The sequence below is a fragment of the Lissotriton vulgaris genome, chromosome 2_1, assembly GCF_964263255.1.
Source record: "Lissotriton vulgaris chromosome 2_1, aLisVul1.2, whole genome shotgun sequence".
Taxonomy (NCBI): domain Eukaryota; kingdom Metazoa; phylum Chordata; class Amphibia; order Caudata; family Salamandridae; genus Lissotriton; species Lissotriton vulgaris.
This window is the reverse complement of record NC_141687.1, coordinates 85,366,768-85,389,283: the sequence shown is the minus strand read 5'-3', so window position 1 is coordinate 85,389,283 and position 22,516 is coordinate 85,366,768. Positions and strand designations below refer to the sequence as shown.

General features: G+C 43.5%; 1 long non-coding RNA gene across 2 annotated transcripts in view; it reads right to left on the bottom strand.

Moving 5' to 3' along the window:
* Positions 1–10,957: 10,957 nt before the first annotated feature.
* The window catches only part of LOC147729614 (uncharacterized), a 29,513-nt gene continuing 17,954 nt past the window's right edge, over positions 10,958–22,516 (bottom strand). The window contains exons 2-3 of one of the 2 annotated variants that reach the window (XR_015308336.1): positions 12,229–14,918; positions 10,958–11,855 (exon numbers count right to left, since the gene is read on the bottom strand). This is a non-coding gene — a long non-coding RNA (uncharacterized LOC147729614). Of the gene's footprint in view, positions 11,856–12,228; positions 14,919–22,516 lie in introns of those variants that run through there. The other variant, XR_015308335.1, reaches the window with a different exon arrangement.

Here is a 22,516-nt window from a genome sequence, read left to right as displayed (position 1 = left end):
GATGGAGCAAGATTTCATACTTAAAGAGACTTGCTTGGACTCAACCCTCTCGAAATAATCTATAATGTATTAATCAACATGTTTCCTATTACTAATAATGCACCGCATGACATTCCTAGCATCTACGGGAAGCTTGACAATGTGCATTTACTAACAGCAACTCAAATGCACTAAAATGGCAGCCGCAACGCGGGAATGTCTTTGTGCATGCGTCTGTCACACTCATGTGACATGACGTCTTCTCTGCTTGGTGGGAAAACCTTGCAGCTGCGCACTACAATTAAGATGGCTGCTTCACATCTCACATATTAATGCCTTTGCTGCTGCTCTAATTAAACATTGTTCGTTCTGCTTAATAGTTAACGCAATAGTTAAAATGAAGTCATAGGAATAGTTTAGAGATAAGTGGTATACAGAGCATTCATTTATTCATTGTTCTAAAACTCTTTCTCTTTAACCTTATCACTAGTTCGTGTTTGGGCCTGGGATGTGTCTAAAACTCCATTTTGAAAACCCACACTACGCATGACTTCGAATTCTGAAGAATCTTCAAGCAATGGCATTGAATCTGTGCCAGAGAAAGTCATGCATGTGATGCCCATGGGAAATTCACTTTGTGAACTCTCCAGAGGAAGAGAACGATATAAAATGTTAATAAATTGTACATCTTTGCTACAGTAATGCTGGGTGGAATAAAATCATGGGAAAATAAATTATGGGCGGGAATCTAAATTAAGTATTTGAATGAAATGACCTCATACTGGTATGGTGTGATGACCTCTCCTCGTCTTTTCACCAATCAAATTGAGGGAATAGACAAATTTGCAACATTATGGGGTGGTACACTACCCTGGAAAATGGTATAATTAAGGTAGGCTTAGTTAGTTAGATTGTCCAACTTGTCCGAATAGCTGACCTGTCACTGACCCAACGCACTCAATAGGGGATCAAGAGCAGAGGTGCTGGTGGAGCACTCTGTCAGAAGAATCGATAACCCAATCGGGGTTAGTGGGTTAGTGAGGTGATCGATTACCCAATCGGGGTTCTGAGAGAGAAGAATCGATAACCGAATCGGGATCCGACTGTTAGCCTCAGAGAGGGGTGTGACGCTGGCGTTGCACTTTAGCTGAGGGTACCTGTCCTGACCTGCATCCATCCTGATTTGGTCTTCACCTGTACTGATCTGAACCTGTTCTATCCTGTGAACACCTGAACTATCGGGAAGTCCTGTTTCTTTGTCCCAGCCCGTGGCCAGGGTTGGTCTTCACACCATTCTAGGTAAATATAATTCTGTGTGGATATGTGATCGTATGTTTCCCTTTCTCTCCCCTTCCTCTGTTTCAATGCCTAAAAGAAGTCTTGTAACATTTCTACATATCATTGTTTTAATCATAATCTTCCTAATCAAAAAGGCTTTGATTTCATATGTATGGACAGTGACATTTGAGAATTTACATAGATAAAGTGTTTAAACCTTTCCCGAGTCTGTGGTTGATTTATGAATATAAATGTTACTTTCTACCTATTATGCTAACTCCCTTTAATCCCTTAGGACTTAATACAATTGACAAACATTGGTAAGTCTATGTGTATAGGTTTAAGACCTAAAGTTAAAAAAAAATCCTGATTAGAGCAGGGTTACCTTGCCAAAGTGTGTATGTTTATGGGCCCATGTGAGTATGGTAATTGATCAGGTGGCCCTGCGCTCTATCAGGGGGCATGTATGCAGCATTGAGCTGCACTTGAATAGACCTTGTGCATCAATGCACAGCCCGTCAGAGTCTCCAAGATATGCTGAAGAGGACTTAGATACACTGCTGATGCATTCGGCACTAAACAATCTTACCTACCCCAGGCAATGTGCAGGGGCTGCTGTACACTAGTCTTCATTCATGCCAAAGTGAAAATTACTCACCCAAGTAAGAATTTAGTGGACTTGTATACCCTTCCAATGTATGGGGAAAAGAAGGGATAACCCCACTGCGTTAGGATCACATCACTTCAATCTTACTTCCCAGTGTGACATGTTGGCATCTACTAAGGCCAACCAAGAATGAGGCACATGACTGAAACCAGCCAACCATAGGGATCCACTGAGGTCAGCACTGCAGGAGGCATGGACTAATCCCAGATATGCACAGAGCATCCACTGAGACCAGCATTGTGTCAAGCATCCACTGCGACTCGCCTGGCATGAGCAGTGTTTAACTTGTAAAAAAGAAAGAAGCCGCAGGACGCGCCTCAAGAGGCCACTGCAGCTTGGACCCCTATTGCCCTTGCCAGAGCTGTCAATGACAGTACCAGAGTGACAATTCAGACTATTCTAGGGCCCCAAATGTATGAGAATGGATTGTGCACAAGGTACTAGTCCTTTCAAATGTTTATCTAATTAATAAACAATGGTGCGCTCTTCTTTAATTTAGACAAATAGAGCCACCATGTGGCAGACTGTCATAAGCACCGGTGCTGGCAATTAAGTGCCGGTACCGAGCCCCGGAAACCACCGGCTCAAATTAAGCACTGCATGAGTTTTATACAGACCAACTGTGAGTGAGGTACTCTGAGAGAGAAGTCCTGAACCAGGCATCCTCTAAGGCCCTCAAGAATGAGAGGACCCCTGAGAACAACCAGGCAAGTGACATCCACTGAGATCAGCAACGAACAAGAGAGCCACTGCGATCAGCCTGAAGGCTCTTAGGACACAGGCCTAGGTTGGGAAGGATTCGATGCCAGAGTGAATTTGTGCAAGTGCCTTCCCATGGTATAAGGGTTGCGCTCTCTCTCTGCAGCAGAGCGCACGCTCACTCACACAACTACAGCTACTAGGAAACCCATCAATGGATTCAAATGTTAAGGTAGACATCTTAATGAGGGGATTGCACCACTACATGGGTAATACTAAACACCACAGCTGCAAAGCCCCTCGCACGAAAGTCATAGTAGTAGTAATAAGTCTCCCCACATAATTCATCACTCAAAAATCACCTTTAAATACATTGTAACCATTCAGACATCAGCTTATAAGTTCTGAAAATAAATGTTTTTGATTCAAGTACACAATTTTGACATACATACATTAATTCAACCGAGCAAAAGGTTCTAATTTAGTAGAGAGGGGGATGCACACAGGAGAGACAGCAGTGGTTCATGAGCTACTCATTGGAGAATCCTGGCCTATGGGCATCCTCCTGCTTGGAACCATCCGCTACTTTTCATCTAGTCCTTTCTGTAAGATGCAAACAGGAAGCAAGCAAGAATCAGTGGACAGACCTTTCAGTACACAACAAGTCTGTGTTTCACTTACAAAAAGTATATCAATTAAAAAACGCAGCCTACACTTTTGTAAAAGCCAATTCATAAACAGCCCCAAAATTGAAAGAAAGTAATGCTCGTCTTCTAGGATGGAGAACCGAGTAAGGGTATAGTAAAAATAAGCATTGGCATAGCCAATAGGTCTCAACTGTTGCATGGCTAAACACTTATAAGGTCCCAAAGGTGAGACCTATTGGCTATGACAATGCTTGTTTAAATATGGTGTTGTCCATAGGATGAAAGCTGTGGAGCTGTTGACAGAAATATGTTATCTTGATGTGGCTGTTGGAACTGCTTGGTTTTTATGGTCTGTTAAACAGTTTTAATGATGAACTGTTCGGGGTGTTGGGTAGATGGGACACTTATGTTTTTCATTGTCATCTGTGTTTTAGAATAATTTATGGACAATTGTCTAAATAAATAAACTTACTTACTACTACTACTACTACTATATGTCTAAAAAGTGCCCCAAAGCACTAGTTGAATGCCACTATTTTAAAAACAATCAGACACGATCCGATAACGATTTAGATATTATCCTCCTCACCGAAACCTGGCTAAATTCTGCTTCCACTCTGATTTTAGATCTCCTAGTACCCCCCACTCACGATATAGTCAGGATTGACAGAAATCGGAAAATGGGTGGTGGTCTTGCTTGTATTTATAGGAATACTCTCTCGATCTCTCAGGTGCAATCCTCTTCCCATCCTTCTGCGAATATCTTTGTCTCAGCATCTCTAATAAGAACCTACCAATCTGTAAACTTCACACATTTTATCACCCACCGGGAGATAATCTCCCTTTCATTGAGCACTTAATGGATATCATCTCGAGCAATGATGACTCTACAGTATCACAAATCTTCCTAGGGGACTTCAACCTGCACTGGTCCAAACACAATTACCCAGCAGTTTCCTGCCTTAAATCTTTTCTAAATGATCATGATCTGTCACAGCACTGTGACCAGCCTACCCACACGAAAGAAGAAATCCTTGATCTCATCATCTCCAAGGAACAGACCATCTCCTTAGAATCCATAACTCCTTGTGATTGGTCTGACCATCACAGCATCCTACTTTATGTCAACAGGGAGGTGATTTTGAAGAAGGCTCAACCGCTTTAATCAAAGATTTTGAAAAGAGATCTCAGTTCAATAAACCATGACATACTAGCTGCTCAATGTAAATCAGTGCTTTCCTCCCAAGCTGACTTGTTTGAGGTTCAATCTCTCACGGATCACTACAATTCGTGCATCGCCAAGATCATGGACGATATTGCTCCACTCAAGCTTAAAAATACCTCATCAAAAATTTCCAAACTGTGGCACAACGAAAACTTACATTCCGAACGTCGCAATCTTAGAGCAGCTGAAAGATCTTGGCGTTCCAATCGTTCCTCGGATCACCTAAAACATCTAAGAGATGTCAGAGGCCTCTACAACAAACAGATCAAGAAAGCTAAGGTTGACTACTTTAGATTACAATTAGACCAAGCGGCAATTCGCCCCAAGAAACTATTCGAACTGGTCAAACAGCAATCTGTTTCCACGCCAATCCTCTCTGGTTCGAATGGCATTCCACCCTCCTGCGAGGAATTTGACTCTTTCTTCACGGAGAAATCAAGACTCATCTCCATTGACCTCGCCTCCAAGAAGACCCTTTTGCCCCCTTCCTAAGCTGCCTCATAATCCGACCTGCTTGAAAAGCGTATTCCGACTGTCGCTGACGCTAAGAACAATACTTCATGGGGTTCCTTCTCCTGTTTTAGTGAAAAAGACATTTAAAATATTCTCAAGACTATCAACCCGTTTAACCACTTCAGGGACCCGTTGCCTCCGGCCATCTTCAAAGAGCTCAAGAGCGCTCTCATCCCTACCTGGACTAAGATTGTAAATGCCTCCTTAACTCAAGGCCTGATCCCTGATTGCATAAAAGTAGCTCAAGTTTCACCTATTGAAAAAAAAACCAATGCAGACAAATCGGATCTCAATAACTTCCGTCCCATCTCCAACATCTCCACCCTAGCAAAACTTCTCGAAAAATGTGTCCAATCCCCGCTCTGTGCTCACATTGAGAATTACCAACTCTTAGATGATCATCATTCTGGTTTCAGGGGGGGTCACAGCACTGAATCGGCCCTCATACACATTTTTGATGACATCCTGAAAATGCTTGACAAAAGCGAATCCTGCCTCTTGATTCTCCTTGACCTCTCCTCTGCATGCGATACAGTTTCTCATGATATTCTCCTATCCATCCTACAAAATAGAATGGGTTTCTCTGACCTGGTGCTCCGCTGATTCTCATCCTTCCTTCTCCACAGATCTCAAAGATTCAAGTCAAATCTCGCTCATCCCTCCCCAGGATCCGCCCTTTCTCCTATCCACTTCAACCTTTTCTTGGAACCTCTTACTAACCTACTTAGCTCTATGAATATTCACTACCACATGTATGCAGACGACACAGAACTCTATATAAAAATCTCATCTCACTAAATTCTATCCTCACGTCGACCCAAAATTGGTTAACGGAGAATCATCTCCTGCTCAACGCTTACAAAACTGAATTCTTGCTCATCTCCCCACCGAACCACACCCTCAAGATCGATCTCTGGTTACCTCATCTCACGACTCTCAACTGCACTCCGATCATCATAGATTCAGCCAAATCGCTTGGAGTCACAGTGGACAAGCACCTGAGTATGAACGCTCATATCAGCAATTTCTGTAATTGAGCAAACCACCGGATGAGGACACTCCGAATGATCAAACCCTTCTTGCCACAAAGGGAGTTCAAGCAGGTGGTACAAGCACTTGTCTTATCAAGGTTAGACTGATTACAGGTTCCAAACGAAATGAGCACATCTCCCCAATCCTTAAATCTCTCAACTGGTTACCCTTTGAAGCACGAATCCAGCTAAAGATTGCAATCCTGACACACAAAGCCCTATACTTCAATACTCCCACTTATCTAGCGCAAAAACTTGAATTATCCTGTGGGGAGAGGGCTTCCTGAAGTGCCTCTACTCTCCTCTTGAAACCTATCATCCTTAGCAAAAAGAGAACTTGTCACCGAGCCTTCTCTGGTGCTGCCCCTAAAATATGGAACTCTCTTCCTCCGGATGTACGCAGACTCGCCTCGATGACAGCTTTCAAACTGGAAGCCAAGAGATTCTTAATGTGCAAATTCCTACCATAAGGGGCTTTGATACTCATAAGGTGGATATCTCGTGGTTCCTAGCTCCATAGCACAACTAACAGTCACGGTCCATGTCGTCTGCTTAATACTGTACCTTTTACGTGTTCCATTGTTTACTGTTTATCATTTTGGTTTGTTTAATTTTTTTCTTCACAAATGCTGTGTATTTTTCTTTTTATCTTCTCCACTATCGTATTGTAAAGCGTTCTGATATCCTTTGGGATCTTGTTCGCGCTATATAAAACTTTATAAATAAATAAATAAGCCCCAGAATAGAAACTCAGCCACTAAAATAAACAAAGGAAAAATAGGCAAATAAAATCGAATTAGAAGCAAGTTCCTATAATGATAATCAGCACGCTCATTTGACTTTGTCTTTCTTTATTAACAGATTGATGAAATGTGAATCATTGATTTAGCTAGTAACGCCCATCAGCACGCCAAATTGAATGCTGTGATTGGCTCAGACAGTACGAATGCTGGCATGCTCAAAACTGTTTTTGCTGCAATTCCATAAATGTATTATGTTCGTATATAGAGAGGATGGGACAGTTGCCCTGTTTATACGTGTATTTGGAGAGAGTAGAGAAAGTAATTGATTTGACAGCCTCATTGCTCATGTGCTGTCTGGCATTAACCACTGTTAATTGCCGTTCCCCACATTATCGGTCCTCCTCTTCAGCTTGGGGTGGAGGTGTCCTCCCAATGACAAGGTGATCAGTAAAGATACTTCTACAGAGAGCATGCTGTAACACTTAAATATGGCGGCTTCGAAGGACAAATTGTTTCATTTTTGGATGTATGAAGAGTTCATATTTTGGTATATGGGGCTTATTTCTATTAGCATGGAGCCGGCTTCCTCAGCCTTAGAGCAGCCTGCAGAAACATAGTGGAGTAGCTGTGGATACTGTGAGAAGTTGGCCTGATATATGATGCTCACTAGTTCTAGTGATCACCTTGTATCAGTCCAAACAACCCTTATGGTGATTGGTTGTAAGTCAACCTTATAGACCAGCTATCCTAATGGTAGCATGGACAAAGCAGTCTTAGGCTAAACTCTTTTGGCATGTGAAGCCAGCTGTTTTACCACATATAACCCCTTGAATACCAAATGAAAGGACACCACACAGGTTGTTATGAAAATAAACAAGATATGTATTACTAACAAAACACCTCTGAACTCTTTATGAGATCAGAGGGCTAAGCACATGACAAGACTCTTAAGAAAAATACGATAAGTTGCACAAATTACAATGGTGCCCTAGGGGCACGACAAACCATATACTAAGTAAATGGTATAAGGAAATCGACAGAGGAAATGAAGATGTCCAGAGGCTGTAGGATCGCTGGGACTACACTACCCTACACTACACTACACTAACCTTAGGTAAGGAACAGGAGGCCCACGGGACGCGTGTGCAGAGTGTGAATTCACACGCGAGATGCGGGACAAAGTCAATGAACATTACAAATTACGAAAAGGTAAGTAAAAGACAGTTCCGACTGGTTAAGACTAAAACGACAGGATACCTGGACACTAGGAGAGTCAATCTACCCTTGAGCACCGAAATGCTCTTGTTACCTCACCCACGGGCTGCGGGTGCATAGGTGTGAAAGTGTGTCGGGTTTCCACGTTGAAGTCAATGGAGCCTTGAAGAAAGATGCTGCAGGCGACCAGGAGGAAGATGTCCGGAGCGATCTAAGGGTGGATCGAGGAAGATAGAGACCTGAAAGCAGCAGGGACAATGTTCACAGTCACTAGCCAGTGACCGGAGTGGAACCAGGAAGGAACCAGATGCTGTTGTCGCGATCAGGTGAAGAGTGGACGCTTGACTCTGCAGCCACGTGGACCAGGAGGTGTCTTCGATGACCAGGATGGAGGCACGAGCTGTCCCATGCAGGCTCTCGCTGTCGGCAGTGTCAGATCCGGATTCAACAGGCCTTGGCAAAGGCAACCCACGCAGGGAGTGGAGATGGCGTCTGGTGCGGACCAGGAGGGTCCGGGGTGCTTCTCTTTTGGAAGGAAGCAAGGGCCAGTCTGGAGCAACCAGACCAGTGGTGTAGATTTCATGGATCGTCGACTTGGAGGCCACTTGCCAGCAGGCAAGTGACCAGACAACGCGTCGAGCAGCAATCAAGCAAAAGGGCCCCACGCAGATCTCGTGGATGCTGTGCAGGAGCTGCTCGGGGCTGGGGCTTCTCAATCCCCAAAGCACTTTCTCGAGGATGCCTCTGAAGTCATGCTGGAAGCGAAGTGCAGTTTCTCCAAGATGGCCGGTCCCACGTCTCTCGTCGCACCCACGGATCTCAGCTGTGCTGCAGATGTAGGTAGAGGTCGGAGAGGTCTGGAAGTCCGGGTCTCGTCGGGCTCTGAAGTCTGGTACCACCGGGAAGGACGACAAAGTGAACCACTAGGATGCTTGATGGTGCCTGCTTGTGCAGGGTGGTCACTCCTTGGCCACAAGGGAGATTTTCTTCAGTCTTCTGTGGAGCAGAACGTCGAAGTCCATAGTTTCTTCTTTAAAGAGTTTCAAATCAGGATAATCTAATTTGGAATGGGACCAGCTCCTACCTTTATTCTCCTAAAGGGGGCTGTACTGTGACTAGGTCTCTCCTATGGGTGGGACCAGGAAGGGGGGTGGTTACACCCCCTATCCTTTGTCCAGTTTCGTGCCAGAGCTGGCGCTGGAGTGCCCCAGCAACTGGTTTGAACCGGGGTATGCACAGGGACACCTTGTGTGCCCAGGCATGTCTCATTCCTTTCAGCCTGTCCTACCCCAATACACAAAATCCTGCCTGGGGTGGTGCTAGCACCTCCCAAGGCAGGAAACCCTTTGTCCAGGCCTCCCTCGCTGGAAGGACTCCCAGCAGCAGGAGGTCAGACTTGTGTCTGTGGTGGCTCCATCCATTTTGTGATGCTGAGGCTCGAGTTAACTTTAACCGGGGTTCTCAGTTACATACATGTCGTGTCCCTCTAAAAGGGTGGAATGCTACCCCCATCACCAGAACTGGCGAGGGGGTAGTATTCCAATTCGTATGACACCTTACTCGACATGTTTTGATAATGCTATGCCAAAGTTAGCAATACCCGCGAGGATTATAATGCACTTAAGAGTATATGGTATAGTGTTATCATGGAAACAGCTAAAGGACATGGTTCCAAAAGCTGCAGACAGGCTCAGCTCATGCTAGAGCACCATCTCACATAATTCCAAGCACTCTGCCTCCAGAATTGATAAGGCCTGCCGTAGGAGTGACTTATAGGAGTATATGTGTCCATTTTAGGGTTAGATATAGGTATACTATATATAAAGCAGAGGGTGATTACACCACCTTGCCCCAGCTGTGTTACCAGCCAGTTGGGTCAGTTTTGGATGGCCAGCCAGGGGTGGCATAATACATGCTGCAGCCCTTGGCAGGCCTTGAGTGCATTTATTCCCTGGGTACCTATGGTACACTGTACAAGGACTTACAAGAGTGACCCAATACCAAGTAGATATGTACCTAAGGTGCATGGAGTCCATTTTAACGGAGAGAGCAGGAAGCCTGGGGTCCTGGATAGCAGGCTCCCAGGCCAACTATGTCGAAAATCAGCATAACACTAGGCAAAAAGTTGGGGGCAACCATAGTCAGATATCCCCCTTCCTACAGATACTACAAGGGTAAGGGATGAGGGTGTTTGGACATGAATACTTTTGTGTTGACACAGAGGCACGGGCTGCGTTGTAGAAAGACACAATCAAGAGTTCGCTTTGATAAAATAGCATTGACTGATATGAGCTCCCTGCACTATTAGATGCAATGTTTAGTTCCGTCGAGTTTGTGTGTTCTAGTGTCTTCAGATAAGGTGCACTCAACCCCTTCTCTACGAAAAATAAAACCGCAGAAAATATTTCTTTGTACTGTTTCTTTATATAATATATAATAATGTCTTTCTTTATATAATGTATAAAAAGGTCTTACCTCCTTCTCCACATCTTCTTTGATCATTCAATGGTTTTAAGTATATATTCTAAGATATCTTAAGCATGAGAACAACTCTTTTTCTTTGGTCTTATCTCTATCTTTACATTTAACAAGCGTATTAATAGCACACACATCCATTGACGAGGAGACCTTTAGTGTGCTTGATAGATAACAGATGTTAATGATGTTTGTTTTATCGACCTCAGAGGGATGAAAAGCTGAACGACCCATCAGATTTAAAACCTGTGACCATAGGGTAAAACAAAGAGTCTGGCAAAGCCAATAGGTCTGGCAAAACACTTATAAGGTCCCAAAAGAGAGACCTATTGGCTATGCCAGTGCTTGTTAGATTCTGGAAGGGCCAGGCACTGGTGCTTGTTATTATGTTGGGCAAAGTCTTCCGTATTATGTTCTATTGTGACACATCTGACCTTGTTCATTTTAATAAACAATTAGAGACAGTTTACAGAGCTCCATAACCCTTTGAAAGCATGGTTTTATTTTAATATGTGTTTTAATTTTATTTCCATCATGACTGGAGCTATGTGATACTGTGGCCATGGCCATCTCTGCATAATTACACATTTGCAGAGTTCATCACACAACCCACCACTGGCTGCATAATTTCCCGAATCGCCATAAGCACATTTTGTGTCTAGTTCATAAGGATGAAAAGTTACTAAACAAGAAGTGCACCAGATAGATGATTCTACAGCTGACTCTTGCAAGGGTTAACTGTTCAACGTTCAGTTGCTAATTACTGTATTCTAGTGATAAACTCGTATTATTGGAGTGCACCTTTTACAAAACAGTAGTAATAGTTGTTAAAAGGACAAAAAAAATATATATATATTACCGCTTTAGACTTTGATGCCGTATGCCGCATAATTTGTCAGGTCTTGCTGCATAATTATGTTAATACTGTCCTAGTATTGATTCCTCCACTGCTGCATAGCTCAGTGAACCTGTTTAGATTGAAATAAATAGGCACAAATATGCTGGTGCTACAATATGCAATATACTGCAATTTGTGCAGCTAGGACAGCGCCGGACTATGACGTTCATTGCAGCCTTGAGCACGTATGCCAGAACTATAGTATTACACACATTGCAGTCTTATGGAGGTATGCCAGTCCTGTGCTAGTCATTACACATGTATGCCAACTGTGACGCTTTGCTCTTATATGCCCTGCTGGCTTGTGCAGCAAGACCCGTGTTGTGCTATTATAGGCATTGCCGTATTGTCTACTTGTGATCTTGTGCAGCAAGGCCAGACTGCGGTGTTACATGCACTTCAGTATTCTCTACATGTACTGGCATTGGTCTCTTACACTTGTGACTTTGTGCAGCAATACCGGTAAACTGATGAATTATTGCTACCTCACACGTGCATAGGGGTCCCGGACTTGAGAGAGTGATTTATAAACAGTGTAGAAAATCAAATGAATAGGGAAAATAGAAGAAAACAAACAAATGAGGTTACGATGTTTTAATTCACAAAGTACCTATATCAACCACTTTATGGTTACACAGTTCTCTTGAAAATTATTTATACTTCATAAAAGTTTTAGTGCCCACATAGGGAAGGGAGGGAAGTGTTGTGAGGAAATTTAGTGAACAGGAGTGAAATGCATAAACAATAATCAACGTTTACTTCATTGATCAGTAGTTTCCTATACATTCTGAACTGGTCTCCCTGATTCGGAGCCATAAAGTTACTATTTTGGGTTCAACCCTGTTGTTTGTAGCATACCTCACACGTGCAGGAACTCGAAAAATATATATTGCCGAAGCACAAAGAACAGCCAAGCCAAGCAAGTGAAGCGATCCGTTTTGCCACCCTTAGTCCTGATAAGAAGACCACTTGAACGTTACACCTAAAAGTAACAAAATCAGTTACCACGAAGGCCCAAACAATACAATTGTATGCAACGGTTGCCATCTTGTGGCTGAAGGTGGGGTGAGCACTAGAGATTTCAGCAGTTCGTTCATTACACATGAGCACACAAAGCGTTTCACTTTCGGGAGCGAGCCATGGGCACCATGCGTTTGCAAGTTAATTACAAACATATGGTGTCAAGCTCGCTCCCGCAAAGAAATCGCCAAACATGCACGCGTTGCCATTGAAGGCAATGCAAAGTGTGCACGTTTCAGGAACAAAAACCAAAGCGGGGTGTCTGATGATTTCTCCATATTACCACCGTCAAAAGTAGATCCGAAATGTTTCCACTGAAAAAGCAAAGTGGTTGAGGACTCTCCTTAACATTTCACCAACTGTTCTCAGACTTTAACAAACTGTACTTTTATTTTCTTCCATGAACAAAAGTCAATAAAGTGTAAGAGCTGAATCAATCTCCAGCCAGGCACAACAGTACATTATCTTAGCAGATGAATGAATGATGTGTATGTGTGTAAATTTAGAGATTCACGCACACCCATGTCGCCATGGGAGACAGCGTTTACAACGCTGTCAGTACCACGCTCGTTGGTAACAGCGCGGACATTACATGGCCCGCATTATTACCATGCATGGCATTACATCGCGCTAGATGGCGTGCAACAACAGGGAATGTTTTGGATTTTAAGTCCAACACATTCCCTGCTGTTGCGCTAACTGGAGTAGGAATAGAAATTTATACTATTCCTAAGTCCAGCGTGCCATATAGTGCAAGTCGTAGAAACGACTAGCGTTGTAATGCCATGCGTGGTAACAATGCGGACGATGTAACATCTGCATTGCTACCTACCGTGATGTAATATGTGGCGTGAGTCACATTGGTGGTGGGGAAAGTCGATACAGCCAGGTGTAGTTGGTTTGGAGATACAAGACAACCAGGTGTGGTTCCCTTTACGGGCAGTAGAGGCAGGACATAGGCATGAGTCTATTTTGAAAAAGTGAACATCCAAATTTGACTCTGTTTGAGGGGCAGGACGACCAGGCATTAGATGTGCATTAGGGTTAAGGGGTGGGGCACACCTAAAAGGTTGGGGGCTGAAAAACGGCGCAACTGGTTGAATCTGAATTTAGAGATGTGGTAAACTACCACACACTCAGGGTTTTCAGAGGTCACATTTTCTAGGTATAATCAAGTAAAATATACCCCTAGAAAACAGCTGGGATTGTGAGAAATACATGTGTAAATCAGTTCAGAATCACCAATATCCACAGTAGGTCCTTACTGCTCTAGGGGCCACACACACCGCCCTGTGGGTTGTACCCCCACATAAGGATTTCAGCCACTTTCGTGATAAATTTTTAATAATGCCATTTAATTATGGAATTATGTGTTTTTTGGATGCGTTTTCACATGATTTTAGATTTGCTTCATTTGCCATATTATCCATAATCTGCTACAAAATCTGCAGATTTTAATACAAAACTTGTTTTTAGTTCAAACAGAACAAAAGTAACTAACAGTGCAGCAAAACATTGTGCTATACAGGGAAAAGGACATTGCAAAAGTTGACTAGTCCACGTTTAGTTGCGTAGTTTGTATTTGGGTGAAACCTTTACCCAGACAATGCTTCCCTGTGTAAAAATCACAAAATAAGTAATACTATCACAAAATGTGCTGCATTATGTGCCTTTTCTTGCCACATAATTTAGTACAACCCTGCCGCATAATTTGGTCCTCCTATGACGTATAATTCTGGTGGCCATGCATAAAAAAACCGCCATTGTAGAAAGTGTATTTTATTATATTGCTGTGGTTTTACAGGTGACGGGGTTATGGAATATGCAGCAATTAATGCATGCTGCAGAAGTTCCAGTGCAGAGGAAAGAAGCTGGTTCCTCTCCTAGATTCTCCAGAAAAGAGTGCATGCTGAAAATGTGCTGGGTCAAAACTTTTAACCTGTCCACTCAATTTTAACATAAGTACCTCCCAGAATTACAATGCCCAGGCGGTGTTGCTGCTGTGGTTCGTGTACATGCTATCTTGCATCGTTTGCAGGCAGAGGAAGGGGAAGCTTGGACCGTTATGGGGCTGCTAATTTCTCGAAATGCCCTCAAAGTGCACAGGGTCAGAGCGCTCACACTTGATCTTGATGCGTCTTCTCCTGACCTGGAACCGGTAGTTGCAGTTTGGTGGCTTCTCGTTATTGTCCAGTGGGTCATGGAAACAGTCAGTGAGTGGGTACATGTTGTTGCTGAGCACAGACCCATCGGGGCCGGAGCAGAGACCCTTGATGGTGTCGGCTGAGGCGTGAATGAAGGTGTTGCGGAATTTACACCCGTTGCGGTCTATGATTCGACGACTGGTGATCACATTGTTGCAGTAGTTATTGTCTCCACGAAGGACTGTGCTGTCGATGTGCTTTCTCTGAAACGAGGCCCATGATTGCGAGGAGACGGGGCTGAGGCAGGAAAGCGCGAGGACCACCACCATCAGTAGGAAGGCACTGGTAGTTACTCTCAAGTCGGCCATCTTGAAACAGCAGAACCTGTGCAAGAGAGAAGAGAACGTGACTGGGGAGCACAGCTGTCATTGGAACAGGAACAGTCTCACACCTCACACACCCCATTAGAATCTCATTTGTGCATTTCAAACAGCCACTGATGTACGATTAAGGGGAGTAAAGTTTGGCTGCACACTCATCACATCCCCGGTCTCACTTAGAGGACATCAGGAATGCCACCCTACACTTAGATTGGGCCACCGATGCTGTGTATGGCATTTTTTTTCCTGTTAGTGGCCACCATGCAGACCATGAAGGTGCCACCATCAGACCATGGAGGTGCCATCAGGGATAAAGTCCTAAAAAGGAGGTCAGGTGGCTCACAGAGTTAGGCAAAATAGAGGTCACATCACAGGAAGTGACTTCACAATGTATCACACCATCTATTACCCTCCCGGTAAACGTGCCATCTTCACTGAAGAACTAACTGACCTAATAACTCACTTCTCCCTAACAGACACAGAAGACGTGTTCCTGGGTGACTTCAATCTTCACTAGAACAACCAAGAAGACACCACTGCACAGAACCTCTCCACCCTGCTTGAAATAACCAACCTCAAACAACTTTGCAATGGACCAACACACATCAAAGGAGCTACAATGGATACAATTATCACCAAAAATGAGCTGGTCTCTTTGAAATCAATTTCTCCCATTGACTGGTCTGACCACCACCTCATAATGTTTAATATTGACTAACATGTCAGAAACCATTCTAAACGACCTGACAAACCTAAGCACTGGACCAGGAACATCAAAGGAGTCCCCATAACTGAACTGGAATCCAGGATTCAGGCCCAACTACTACACCAGCCCTCCATTACGACGTCTGATGACCTCACAGCCCACTTTAATTCCACAATGACAGAGGTGTTAGATCAAGTAGCTCAACTCAAACTCAAAAATTGGAGATCTACCAAATCTAAATCCTGGTTCAATGTAGATCTTAATAATGAAAGACGACAATTCTGACAATCGGAAAGGACTTGGAGACTAAACCCTTCGACTCTCCACCTAGCGCAACTTAGGTCAACCCGACAGACATATAAAAAACACATCTTTAGAGAAAAGGCCTCGTTTATTCGCACCCAACTAGACCAGGCAAAGAATAGACCTAGAGAACTCTTCAAAATTGTAAAAAGTCAAACAAACATCACACCTCCACAAGAAATAATAGCCACCAAGGATTGATGCGAAGAAATCGCCAGCTTCTTCACAGATAAAGTCACAAAAATGTAGCAATCCTTCATCCAAACCCCTAAGCTTCCCGCCCCACAACCTGCCCCCTTTCAACCACTCCTGACCAAACAGATCAAAATCATACCACAGACAACCAGGCCTGCTTCCAACTGAAGAATGGCGCTAATTGGTCGAACTTCGAACTCATGTCAGAAATCAAAGTTGTCAATATAATTGCCAGCTTAAAGCCCGCTTCCCACACTTTGGACCCCTTCCCATCCACAATAGTAAAACATCTCAACCACATCATTGCCCCTTTATGGACAAAAATCATCAACTCTTGTCACGCATCAGGTTGCCTCCTAGACTCCCTACAACTAAGGCAAATCACCCCTTTATTCAAGAAACCAGGGGCTGATCCCAACGAGCTCAACAAATCAGACCTATCTCCAACCTTCCGTTCCTAGCTAAAACATTAGAGAAACGTGTTCTCTAACAACTCAACAAACATATGGACGACTTCAACCTGTTGGACACCTTTTAATCAGGTTTCAGGAAAGGTTGTAGCACTGAAACAGCGATGCTCAATATCTCAGATGATATTTACAGAACTTAGATGAAGGTGAGGCCTGTCTCCTCATACTTATTGACTTATCAGCGGCATTCGACACAATAAACAATCCAGCTTTACTTGCAACGCTGAAGATACGCTCTGGCATTAATGGCACAGTACTAAAATGATTCACTTCCTTCCTTCAGCACCGTTCGCAACAAATTAAAATCAACTCCTGCCTCTCTGCACCAACACGTGTGAAACTTGGAGTCCCAGCAAGGATCGATTCTCTCACCATCCCTCTTCAATCTCTTCAATCTCTTCATGGAACCCATTGCAATTATTTTGAAGCAAGCAGGGGTTAAATACCACCTCTATGCATATGACAGTCAAATATACCACAAAATCAAATCACCCAAGGATGTCCAATACCTCAATGCCACGCTAACTAAGATCCAAACCTGGTTAAACGCAAACCATTTAAAGCTGAACCCGGTCAAAATGGGATTAATACTGTTCTCTCCGAAAAGTAACCACCGACCTATCCAAGGCTGGCTCAAGAATCTTGATGCTCTAAACTGCCCCCTTGTCCTATCTGACTCGGTATAATCACTAGGCATTACCCTGGTTAAGAACCTGTCAATGAAAGACCACATCAAGAACTCTGCAAAAGGTGCACTTTACTCTCTAAAACGCCTCAAGAAAATTAAACCTTTCATTCCCCGGGATGATTTTAAGACAATTGTATAATCCCTAGTTCTTTCTAAACTAGACTATGGGAACACCATCCTAACAGGTGCACCAAAAGCTCAATTTGCCCCTCTAAGGTCAGTCCTTACTATGGCGGCTAGACTCATAACTGGTGGAAAAAGATTTGAACACATCACACCTACCCTCAAATCACTCAACTGGCTTCCCATGGAAGGTAGATGTATGCACAAACTGGCCTGCATTACACACAAGGCCCCCCACACCCAATCCCTCAATTACCTGAAACACGAACTGGTTAAAGCAGGAAAATCAAGAACTCTGAGGAGCACCAACTCACTTTATCTCATCCCCCTGAAATGAAAAGGAGAGCGACCCAATGCCGATCCTTCTCTGGTAATGTTCCCAGGATATGGAACACACTCCCGACTGACCTCAGATGCAACCCCTCCTTCCCTTGCTACAGAAAGGACCTGAAACTACTGCTCCTCAACCAATCCTTCTCTGACCAAGTCAACCAACCTAGGCATCAGTAGACTAATGATCTCCCCTCTCACTCTGACTTTCAAGGATGGGGGTTATCTGACTGTTTCAACCACCTGCGTTTTTCACACCTTCAATGTATATTTAAGTGCGGTATCTTTGCTTATATATTTTATGCATCCTCATGTCCTACGATGTGGTGCAACCTTTTCTTTTCCTTGGTGTATGTAAACAACTGCATAAATAAAATAAAATAACAGTGTAGACAAAAACTGAGCACTATACAAAACTGACAAAAATAAAATGTTGAATCCTGTTACATACTCTGATCTCCTCCTGTAGGAGTTAAAGACAAAAAGTGTCAGAGATAATTCTAGGAGGGGGAGATTGGAACGTTTGTGACAGGCATCAACATTATATTTTTGGCAGTCATGCATAACTCTTAGTCAGGTATCTGCATGCGGGAATCGGGAAGAGGGAGACTAGCCTTGAAATCAGTATTGTCTGCCTGAAGCGTTCGCATGTATGTTAGTGAGTACCTGCACTTCTGTTTTTCCTTCGACAATATGTAACATCTGGTGACCGTGTAATTTAAATACATATCCCCACTGACCCTCTCCATTCCATTCTGCAATGGAAACCTCCCCCTCCTCTGCTCCAAGGGCTCCCAGGCCCAGTCCCCATACAGTTCCATCTCGCTTTTAAATTCCATTGGGGACTAGATCACACTTCCGTCTGGTGTTTGGGGGTTCGCGCATCATCCCGTGAAGGAAGCTAAGTTCAGACACGGGAAACACCGGCTCAATGCAAATCAGACAGAGTGGTATCTTCACATGGATTCCACTCCACCTGACTCATACTCAGGAACTTTGTATCTTATTTATGTTGATTCTTACCTGAGGTTGAAGATGGTTGCACCCAAGCACCAAGATACACTACAACCCAACTTTGCCCTAAAAGTATCCCCGGCGCTCAGGGCCAGCTCTAGCTGAATGGGAGCTCTGAGAAGGAACTGGCCACAGCAAAGCTGAGATTTCTTAACTCATCGCCAATTATTAACTTAAATCTGGGGGAAACCACCCCTTTTACCAGTTGACACAATACCAGTGCATATGTGCATTGTAAATGGTGCATACATAGGTAAACTTTGAAGTTTGCAAAAAATGTCACTATGACGAGTTCTCCCCAAGCATGGTCCAAACTGACGGCAGTTTTCACCTCAAGCAGTGATGTCTTTGTTACTCAGATCCCACTATTTTGGGGGAGGGGAGATGTAGGTGACCATTCCTAGCAGGCTTAGTATTCAAACCTCCTTCTCTCTTGTAGATGTCATTTCACAATGGAAAGTGGTTCTTCTCAACAACCATCAAGCAGCCAACAGATCATTGGTCAACTATCACTCTATCTTCCTAGACTTGGGAACCTTCCCCTTATCTCTCCTTCTTGGTTGATCCTCACCAGCCTTGACTATCCTGCCCTCTTCACACACCAGCTACTGGCTTCACTAGAGTATTCACAAGAGCAGTAAAGTTATATGAAACCTAGCCTTCTGTTGTTTGCGATACTTGAACAATAAACAACGTTTACCACGAAACTTTTTCCCCGCAGGGAATTACAACGCGGTTGTTACAACGACTGCGTTGTAATTCCGCATACCATTACTCCGCAAGTCAGAACAACGACTTGCGGAGGGGGAGAAGGTGTTGGATTTAAAATCCAACACCTTCCCTACTGTCCGCACAGACTGGAGTTGGAATAGTAAATTATACTATTCCAACACCCAGCGCCCCCTCCTCAAGTCGTTGTTACGACTTGCGGGGTAATGGTATGTAGAATTACAATGCGTTCGTTGTTACTACTGCATTGTAATTCCCTGCGGGGGAAAAAAAAGGTGTGATAACGATGTATATTCTGCTTGAACCCTGCAATATTATCCCCTGCTGCTTCTCTGGCAAGAGCAGAGAACATAAACAATGAATCCATAGGTCTTGTTTTAAATAAATATCAGTGTATCCAGTGAACGAAAACATGTACTTTGAATACAAGGAAACAGAAAGCCTTTCTTCATGCAGATTATAACATCCTTTATATTTGTGGTTCAAAATAATTAACTGTGGTGCAAACAGGGCAGTGCACCCAGGTGCAGTGAAGTGACAACGAAATATGATACATATATACAGATAAGAGATACCTCCCAATGTTCTCAAAATCTGGTATAAATCCAGTTCTCTGCATTTGAATGAGTCAGCAATGGACAATCTCTGAACAGTGCTGGCGTTTTGACCCATATTCTAAATCTTGTGGGTCTCATCGGGACAATGCATGCACCTGGACACAACACCTCTAAGCTGTATTATTCCTCCCACAAGCTGAGGTTATTCAGTAACCAGGCCAATATAACAGGTCCTCAAACACTTGTGCTTCTAAGAAACGAAGGGCAAGTTTTACTAACTTATTGATCTGGGTTTGTGTCGCAAAAGTGGCACCAACCAGCGCAAAATGTTTTTGTTTGTAATTTACTTTCCAGCGCAAACTTGTTTTGCGCTGGAAAGATGGCTAAAAGTAATGCAAAGCAGCACAAAGCACTGCGGTTCATTGCTTAGCGTTGAGGTGGCGTTACAGGAGTGATACATGGGCGTTCCTGAGGACCCACCCATGGTTTTTGACACAAAACGCTCTCTACTAACATTAGTAGACAAGGTTTTGGGTCAAAAATTAACGCCATTTGAAAGCAGGGGTTTTCATTTCTCCTTTGTTTTCCGACTTTGCATGTTTACTGCCTGCACTGTACAGCACACTTATAAAGTAGGGAAAGTTTTTTAAAGTTGTCTAGGCGTAGTATTTTGTACTGGAAGGCAAACCTTCCAGTACACAACCTATGCTAGACTCACAGACACACTCTTGCACTATTGCACACTCTTGGTAGATGTGGCACTCTCCTGCTCCCTCCCTGTCACGCAATTAAGCGCAGCATTTTTAGCTGCTGTGCTGTGTTGAGTGACACTTTCGTAAATTTTCCCCATAATCTCAAATTTGAGCATCCAAGACTCCTTCAATAGAACATCATGAGTGCCCCTCCCCCCATGGCGTGCACGGTTCTGTCGGCAAAAGCAAGCATCAATCTGGTGTAGCCCAGAGAGGACCAGACCTCATAGGCCTTCCCGCAATCATCCATTTTTTATCCTGTTCAACGCAAGAGACAAAGGCAAGAACAGGATTCAGATCTATCACTTATCATACGACTCGAAGTCCAACAAGTGGTCTGTTCAGACCGCGGACATTTTTTGCCCTAAGTGGCCCCCACATAGATGGTGAGCGTCACTTCAGGAGGAACACATTTTATATCAGGTCTGCCTCCAATAACACGAAGTGGCTCCTTCTTCAGAAATAATATAACTATTTCCAGCACAAGGTGGCCTAAAGTAACTATAACTCGCGCTCTCGCCGCGCAATGCTAATTACCCCACATATTACATCACTCATGACATCATCTATGACATCACTGCAACATCTCAAATGATGACATCATTGATGAAAAGGCTGCATAGTGCGGATGAAAGTTATTGTTAGTTTAGGGCCCGAGTTATAGATACTTAGGATAACTAGAACAGGTGAATTTCAGTGTTTTTTTGTTATTTAAACCGTTAAGGTCTCACCTAACCGTAACGTTACTTTAACCTTTGTTTTTTCCTGTAGATTTTAAGGTTTTAAGTTTAACAAGAAGGTCACTTTAATCTTTGTTTTTCTCAGCAGTATATATATATATATATATATATATATATATATATATATATATATATATATATATATATATATATATATATATATATATATATATATATATATATATATATACAGCACCGCTGCGGGAAGGACCATGTTCCCTAGCACTCTGGAGGAGGAGAGGGAACCAAGAGTGGCACACTTACTTGACACTACACAGATGCTCTGTTGCCTCCATAAGAGTCCTCCCAGTGAGAGGTCACCTGCACACCAAAAGCACTACATCCTACCTCAGAACAGCAGCGGTTGAAAGGATCAGAGCCCTTTACCCTGATCTTAAATTTGAAAGTGACAGCCATCTTCTTCACAGACCTTCTAATGACAGAGAATGGTGTCCTGCGCCTAAATACACCCGAAGAAGCAAACGCGTTTAATGAACACCCGAGAGAAACAAACCGAGGCCAGCATTTAATTTTTGGTGTCATTTCAGAGGTCAGCTTTCAAGCTTTGGCGGGGGCAGTGACATCATCTGGTCACGCCCACAGATGCCGTGCTGAAAGACGTCAGGCAGGAACCCCACAGCAACTGAGTTCCACAGGATTCAGCTCCTTGGCGCCACCTACGGGCAGTGGTGGGATCAGATTTTGATGCCGGAAGAGACAAACGACTCCCCAGGGAGCACTAATTCATACAATATCAACAACTTCAGAAATTTGTAATACATACGAAAAAATGCTGGTATGCTGGCATGCCCGCTCTATGCAATATGTGTGTTTATCAAACAGGCTGACGTCGCTGGTAGGGCTGGGGTGAGTCAGTCAATCACTCGTCAAGCACACAAAAGCCTTAAAGCCTTTCCAAGCCATAGACCAGTTGGGAAACATCTACAATCAATTCAAAAATTGTTCCTACAGCATGAAAGAGACGGAAAAAGTAA